Raw genomic sequence first — 8,249 nt, 5'->3', positions numbered from 1 at the left:
TCATCCAACAATTCATCAATGATAGGAATGTGAAATTTATCTTTAATAGTGAGAGTTTTGAGCTCCCTGTAGTCCTGAAACATATGCCATGATCCATCTTTCTTGTGCACCAATACTACTGGAGCAAAGAAATAACTTTGAGTAGGTTGAATTATACCATCCTCTAGCATTCCTACAACCATATGTTCAATTTCACTCTTTTGGGCATAGGGATATTTGTAAGGCGTGATGTTTGGAGGAACACTTCCTAGAATCAAATGAATAGCATGATCATAATCATGAATAGGTGGGAGGCCTTTGGGAGTCATAAATACCTTGGAATGATTGTCCAAGACTTTTTGGAGATATGGAGAAATAGATGATTTCAATGTTTGAACCTCTAGTGAGCATAATTATGTAATTACGCCCCGTTGTTCTTTATTAAAAAGCTTTGGCATGCCATTAGCGCTGATTGCCTTCCCTTGTTTCCCTGTGATACCCCTTAATTCAATTTTCTTTCCTTCCCAAAAAAAATTCAATAAAGTTTCTTGAAATTAAAAGCTATCGTCCCTAAATATTGTAGCCATTGGACTCCTAGTACAACATCAGCACCACCCATTGGAATGGAAAGAATTGGACTATTCAATAAATATTTCCCCATGGTTAGCTTGATATTAAGACACTTTCCAGAGAAATTTATATTTCCTCCATTCACAACCATCACTTGACTCTCTGGTTCTGGATATAGAAAGAAATTTAATTCCATGGCTATATTACAATGAAAAAAATTATGTGTACTATATGAATCAATCAACACTATTACCTTTTTCTTCTTGATATATCCTTATATCTTGAGAGTTTGGGGAGTTGTGATTCCCACCAATGAATTACAAGATATTGTCATATTCATTTCTTCTTTCTTTGGGGTTGATTCCTCGCGTATATCATCTTATTTTGATGTTTCTTGTTCCTTTTCTTCCTCCTCTTCATAATTTATGTAAAATAATTTCTTCTTAGCACACTTATGACCTTTAGTGTATTGTCTATCACAACTGTAGCAAATCCCTTTCACTCTTTTTTCCTCCAATTGTTGTGGTGTCAATCTTGTAGGTTCTGGAAGGCTAGGAGAAAAAACACTTCCATATTTATAGTTGTGAGTGGTAGACTTCCTTGTTGCCATAATTTTTCTTTCAAATTCTCTTTCTATCTTGAATGCCTTCTCCAATGAATCGAGTTCCCAAAGAAGAACTTCATTTTGGATGCTATCCTTTAAATCCCCTATGAATACATCAATCCTATGCTCCTATAGAATATCAGTTACCCTGATATTCAATTTTTTGAAGTCCTCAATGTGCTCCACCATTGAACCCTTTTGTTTGAGATTTATCAATTGGCTAAAGAAGATGTTTCTCTTTGTATCCTCATAATGTGCTATCATTTCCTCCGTAAAAATTGTCCAAGTGACCAGTGGTATATGAGAAAAAATCCATTGATACCATACAAATTGATGGGGTTCTAAATATAAATATGAAATGCATACCTTTTGTGTGTGTTGCACATCATGTAGATCAAAATATTACTCCATCTGTAGTATCCATGTTACCATATCCTTGCCATAAAACTTCCTCATATCTATCTTTGGAATGTGGTGGGTTTTAAGCCCAACATTGGAGTCTCTAAAATCGTAATTCATATTCTCTTTTCCTCATCATGATTTTCATAGATTACCTTGTCACCACTGGGAAGTCTTTATTTTAACAACTTTTCCAAACCTTCCTTCATTCCTTTTATATTCACATTCATCATTACTTCCACGTCTGCTTTTAAACAATCATTTACAACTCCCATGTCCCTTTTTATAACATATATTGTAACATTTATCATGGCTTCCTATTCATTTTTTGTTACTTTTTGCAAGAGAAAATTTTGTTGCACTTGGTCTCGCAATTTTGGTATATCATGTTGCATCTCTTCCTCTTTCTTCATGTGTCATTGTAGAGCATTCATGTTGCTTAATAGTTTTATCCATTTTTTTTTTGTTTCGAGGCTTATGGAATCGAAAAATGATATCTATGCTTCACTATGCCCTTTGAATCACTTCAAACAAATTTTTCAAACAAAAGTTACGTAAAATGCCTTTTTATTCATTTTAGAAGCTCGATATTGAAACTATTTTATATCTATAATTTAGGCCTCCCAAGGTATGAAATTTTGCCCCTTGATAGAAATTTAAGTCTTCTTTCCAAATACAAAAGTCAGACCAATATTGGATTCTTCAATATAAAGTTATGACACATCTCCCACAATGACCTGATTATGGACTAGTTTAGTAGCGTGAACTTGTATGGGATGCCACGTCTCTCTTTCCAACCTTCGACCTTGAAATTCGTACACAAAATGCTAAAATATTTTCACTCTCAGTGAATTTTTACATAATTCAAATTCAATTCTTTAAACTAAAGTTATGATTATCTTCCCTAGGTCGCTTGTTTTAGACTAAATTCTGGGGCATGCAAAAACCATAACTTCTTCAGACCATATCACAAAAACTGTAGCGAACCAATATTTGAAATTTCTACGTAAAGTTCACCAAGTGATCAAAATTTTAGATTATGAAGCTTTGTAGAAAAAACTTTATAGTGAAAATTCCAAGATGGCCTATTTGAAGCAGCAAAACCTTAGAATCCAAACCTCTGATACCAAATGTTATGCAACCAACTCACAAAATAGAAGAAAAGATAGATCATCGACTTGAGAAATAGCCTCTTCAATAGGGAAACCTCATTTACATCACATTAATGAACAATTCTTGGATGATACAAATGACAAGAGTGTAGAGTTTATGCAATTGCTCAAATGACAAATGGTGTAGAGTCTAATTGGGACTCCTTGTGTAGAGACTAATTGGGAATTTATATTGACAATGACTATAGTGAGGATGATTTTTATAATCTAGCTATTTTTTATATAGTTGTTGATGGTCAACCTAGTCAACCTAGCCGTTTGGAAGATCTGCTATCCATATTTAATATGCAGCTATGATCTGACTCCTCAACTTGTCCTGACGATGAACCACACTAGTTGGTTCGAAATGTGTCGACAAAGGTTTTCTACATGTGATTTACGCTGAAACTCTTCTTATAAATTTTATGGATCGCGGAAGCCTCAATTCAACAAATGACTTTTATGTTTAACGTAGGATTCCTTTTTTCAGTAACACAATGCCAAAATATTTTTGGTTACTTCGATGCATCGTTGTTCTATGGCTTTAATTGCTTCAATAACAATGACTTTTGTTTGTCTATTGTAACCTTCCAAATTGTCACTAGAGATAAGCAAATTGGATTACAGAGATGTCATTTCCATCGAATATTGTGTCGCTCATGAATAGACAATTCTAACATCCCTCAAAAGCCTCAAATAATACATAACTATCTATGGATCATTTATTTCAGGGAGAGAATGATATATTAACTAAAAGAAAAAATTGAGAGGAAGTAGGGGAGATGAGTGGGAATTGGATGGTGGATAAGGGACATGAAATTCCTTAACAATGTTCTCTTCATGGATGATTGGGGTGAAGCTCCTTTGGAAAACATCCCAGCAACCACCTATAAGATAGCCCATATGTGTTGCTCCCTTTTTAGGAGGTATTGCCATTATAATCTAATTCAGGTAATGAATGTGATTTATGGAGGCTTGAATTTGTTAAATGTAGGCTTGATGCCGAAAATTCTATCGTTTGACATCATGGGAGGTGTAACACCCTCTAGCCACATCCACCCAAGTAACCATGCCAACTGGGGTAAATATGAGACGAGAGGCTACTATGATCAGATTCGACCTCCTATTTTATCTTAAGGAAGTGGAATCAACAGAAACATCACACACAGTCATCCAACATCATCAACAGAACCCTCAAGAGACAAGTCAGCCACTCAGACAGCCTGTCCTTGGATCCCATTGTTGTTCTGGATCTCTTAGGCCATAATCCCTCTCATGCTATGGGTAAGGGAGCAACCAGAAACCTATAGTTTCTCTCACAGGCTTGTCTGCTAGTAACCACAGACCAAAATTGTCATTTATGTGCCAATGACCCTAGGGTTTAAGCTACTTTTTTAGGCCCAGAGCCCATGCCACTGCCCAGAATGGAGTGATAGCTTGAAATCAGTAAAATTACATGGAAACAATGATGCAAAAGACATAAGTTGAACAAGTCCATAACCAAACCCCTATTAGCCATGACAAGCATTTCATCAAACAAGTCATCAGCATGTAACCTACAGGTGTAAACAACATAATTAAGTATAGGGGTCTCATACTTATCTGATAATCTCTATGAACCATTATTCCCTCATGTCATTTGTTTCATTATCATCTATTAGGCCATAGATATGCTATCCATTCATTTACAAGTAAAAACATGATGAGAGCCATACTTAGTTGTTGTCATAAAATATACATATAACCTAGCATAATAGGAACATAATTACCATAAACACATTAGCCATCAAAATCCACATATACATCGATACAATTTCACATAGAAATCAAGGGAATTAATTTCTCATTAATGAATGCAATAAACCAACTGCATATGGGACTACCACATTCCACCTGACCATAGAATGGCTAAGACAAATATCTCTTCATTCATTCACCCTTGTGCCATATTCCAAGCATGAATGTCGAACTCAACCAAAAGAACCAACCAGGGCATACCGAGGTTAAACCACCTCACCCTCATCAACAGAAACAATGCTTTACCATAATCCATCCCAGAACACTAGACCAACACAATGAACACATCATAACAGGATTTACCGTGATCTCCACTTGATCACTAAGCCAAACAAGCATGGGTGCCACCAAATTTCTCCACCTACATCGTGAGGAATTTTCCTGTGTCCTAGTCTCTCAGGCTTTACTGCAATCCAAACCTGAATCACTAGCCGCTAAATCGAGACCCACTCTCTAGGCTTTACTACATATCCCAGCCCGGGATTACTAAGCCCAATGGAGAGAAAACCACCTCTATGCTTTATAGTATATCTCGCCATTCATCAGTAAGGATTCCTAAGCCATCCAAGGCAAGACAAAATCCAGCTTTACCGCAACCCATAGTCTATCTCAAGGGTTACTGGTGAGCTCCAGTATTGCAGCAATGATGCTGCAACTCCCAGGACTCCCTACTTTACTTTTATCAACCCGGTAGTTCGTAACAATCTTGGAAGCGACGATGCTATATGAACAAGTGCTAGCTCTTACTACAAGCTATCACTTTGTTGTTGGGAAAAGTATCCATTCAGAATGCCCCTATCCCACTCTAAGGTGTGATAGTGCCTTAGCAACAAACAAGGAAAACTATTCTCGTATTCTTCTTTATGAAATGTAAATGGAGAACAAGGATGTAACTAACCGGTGTCTTCCGCTAGTTTGTCGATCCAATCTCTCTCTCCTTTGTTCGCTTCCCGCTGCCTGCTCTTTCACTGGTCCAACTTCACCAAGTTCCTGCAAGATCACAAGAGAGGAAAACTACACAAAAGACATAGATTTACATTCATAACTAGTTTAGGATCAGATATAAACTAAATATGCAAATATAACAAAGCATCATTGATATACAAGCATATAGGAGAAACTCAAATAGTTTTATTGATATGATAAGAAAGTCCAAGAGGAGATACAACCAAGTGAGTCCCAATCCAGCATCTACCTCCCAGCAAAGGAATCCCTTCCTCTCCTCCAACAAAGCATAAATCACCCAATGTACTAATCTCAATCTCAAACCAACAACAATTCTCTGCAAAGTACAAAATTCCAACCTCCAGATATCTGGGATGAGAGATCCATATATAGATGTAAGCAGAGAGGATGAGTCAGCTTATGTTTTGACTTGTGGCTTCTCTCTGTCAGTTCTTGCTTCCACTTGGAGGTTGAGAGTCTCTTACTCATCACTAGTCGAATTCATTGAGGCAAGTGTCATTGGAGAAGATTCTGGAAGCTTCCAGTGTCTTTCCACCTCGTTGACTGAGCTTGCCATTTGTCATTTCCCGCTCAACGCACCCTGGTAGTGCATTCACCTGCGTTGCAATGCACCTAGCCAGTGTATTTGGGTGCTTTGCAACGCAGGCAGCTAGTGGAGCCTCTGAATTGATCCTCATTTGACTAGTTCTGGGCAGTTTCAGGTGGAGAACTTCTGGGAGAAGCTGTCATTTGTTGACCTTGTTTCTTTAGGAGCTGGAACAACATCTTTAGGGACTTAGGATCCCTTGGTTTATGGACATTTCATGGTTATAGTTGTAAGGCACAAAAATGTCTATAACAGTTGCCCCCTAAAGTATGAGGCCGTTTATCGGGTGAAATGCTTTATTAGGAGGATCCAAAGTTCTTTCAATGCTGGGAGGAGACCTGTAATAAGATACAATACAATACATTATTCTTCATACTGTTTTCATGATCTAGCTGAGGCGGGCATTCCCATGCTTAGTTTTATAAATTCATTTTCATATACATAGGACAGACAATCGTCTGATGGTAGACTGATGATCTTGATGAAATCATCATCCTTTTGGTAGGATGATTGTCTGTGCTGCATCGCTGTACATGTCAATGTCTTTATTTTTCCTGAATATATATCACAGCCCGGATGGATGAAACTAGATTCGGGGTCTTCAATCTCGTCCGATCTTCACTCTAAGTACAAGTCGATCCATGTGAGAAATGTTCCGAAGTCGAACATGGAAAGACATCGCTTGATTACCAGTCAATGATGTAAATTGTTAACAAGCGCGAGAGGAATCACCGATAATGATAATGACCCTCAAGGTACTGCAGTACAATTCACGTGGTGTGAATAAAGGACTTGGCGTCGAACACCACGCAAAATCTTTCGGTCGAAGGTCATTGATGTATACTTGTCGCCGGAAGTGAGAAACTTGCCATTGAGGCATGCAAGCTTCAAAGTACTGAAGGGGGTGTTCCTAGATCAACTTCTCGGATAATGAGCTGGTGTCGACAAGAAGTGATCCGTCAAAGGAGGGCCTTGATGTATCCCACATCAGTGACACGAAACGGAGAAAATGATTTTGATGGAGGTGAAAACAATCTGATGATATATGGTTCAGGGTGGCGGTCATGAATGAATGAAGTATAATGTATGGTAGTGGATGGGACACGGTTGACTTCTCTGGATGACTTCTCTTGAACATATCGGCGACACTTGTGTGATGGATTGGTAGCATTTACCCCAAAGGTGGATGGTATGGCGAGACCATGGTGATGTGACCGGTGAATGAAACAACCCAACCCGACTCAGACATGGAGTGGAAGTGTCATGTTCAAGAGCGACTTGCTACCAATAAAGGTTCTTTGAGTTTCTTCCCAATTTTTCCCCAGTCATTTCTGACCAGTACCTCTTTATTTTTGTCAAGCTTGAGGAGGATAACATATGCTTGTTCTATAATTTTCCCTTTGGGCAAACCCATCGCTATGTTTTAACGAGCCTAGCGATAGTGAAACTCGTTCTCGTCTAAAGACAAGTTTGTCGCTATTAATGTTTTTAACGAGTCTAACGACAAAGATAACTCGGTCCTTTTCATTTTTAGAGAGTCTGAAAAGGTACGTAAAGATAACTCCAAAGTTCCTTTTTCGTCATCTAATCCCTTAAGTCAGAAAAAGTATAAAACAATACAGAAGGGATGGATTTTCGATAGTTTTAACGAGCCGAACAAAACAAGCGCTCGATCTTTTTGTGCAATAATCCCTCAGGTCCAAAAAGATTAAAATCTAGAGGAGGGATAGCACTTCCGGTCGCTTTAACGAGATGGAAGGCCAAAACTCGGCAATCTTTTCATATTTTACAAGTCAGCTGAAAAGAGCTTAAAGAAGACTCGTCTTTTGAGGAACGAGTGATCAGATGGGTAGCAGCTGATTCCAGGTAAGGGTTGGAATTTTCCAAGCACGGCAGTGTCACAAGGATGGCTAGTGAAATCACTCTTCGCAGTTGTTCCTCAAAATGGGTAAACAATCAAATGGAGGTGAATGATCGGCCAATGGAAAAGTGGAGGTGACGATGCAAACACGACCAAGGCTTTAATGGCTGATAATGTTACATTCACGGTGGTTATTTACCGGGTAGTTCATTTTTTAATGAGCTTAAACATGGATTGAAACACTTGCTCGGTCTTATGTTTATTTTTTAACGAGCATGAACTATGTGCTAAAACTGCTCGATTTTATGTTTATTTTTTAGCGAGCATGAACTATGC

Source organism: Pinus tabuliformis, chromosome 8 (assembly GCF_031772625.1).
Source record: "Pinus tabuliformis cultivar Carrire ecotype Pingquan chromosome 8, CPIR1, whole genome shotgun sequence".
Lineage (NCBI taxonomy): Eukaryota > Viridiplantae > Streptophyta > Pinopsida > Pinales > Pinaceae > Pinus > Pinus tabuliformis.
Note: the sequence above shows the minus strand (reverse complement) of the source record.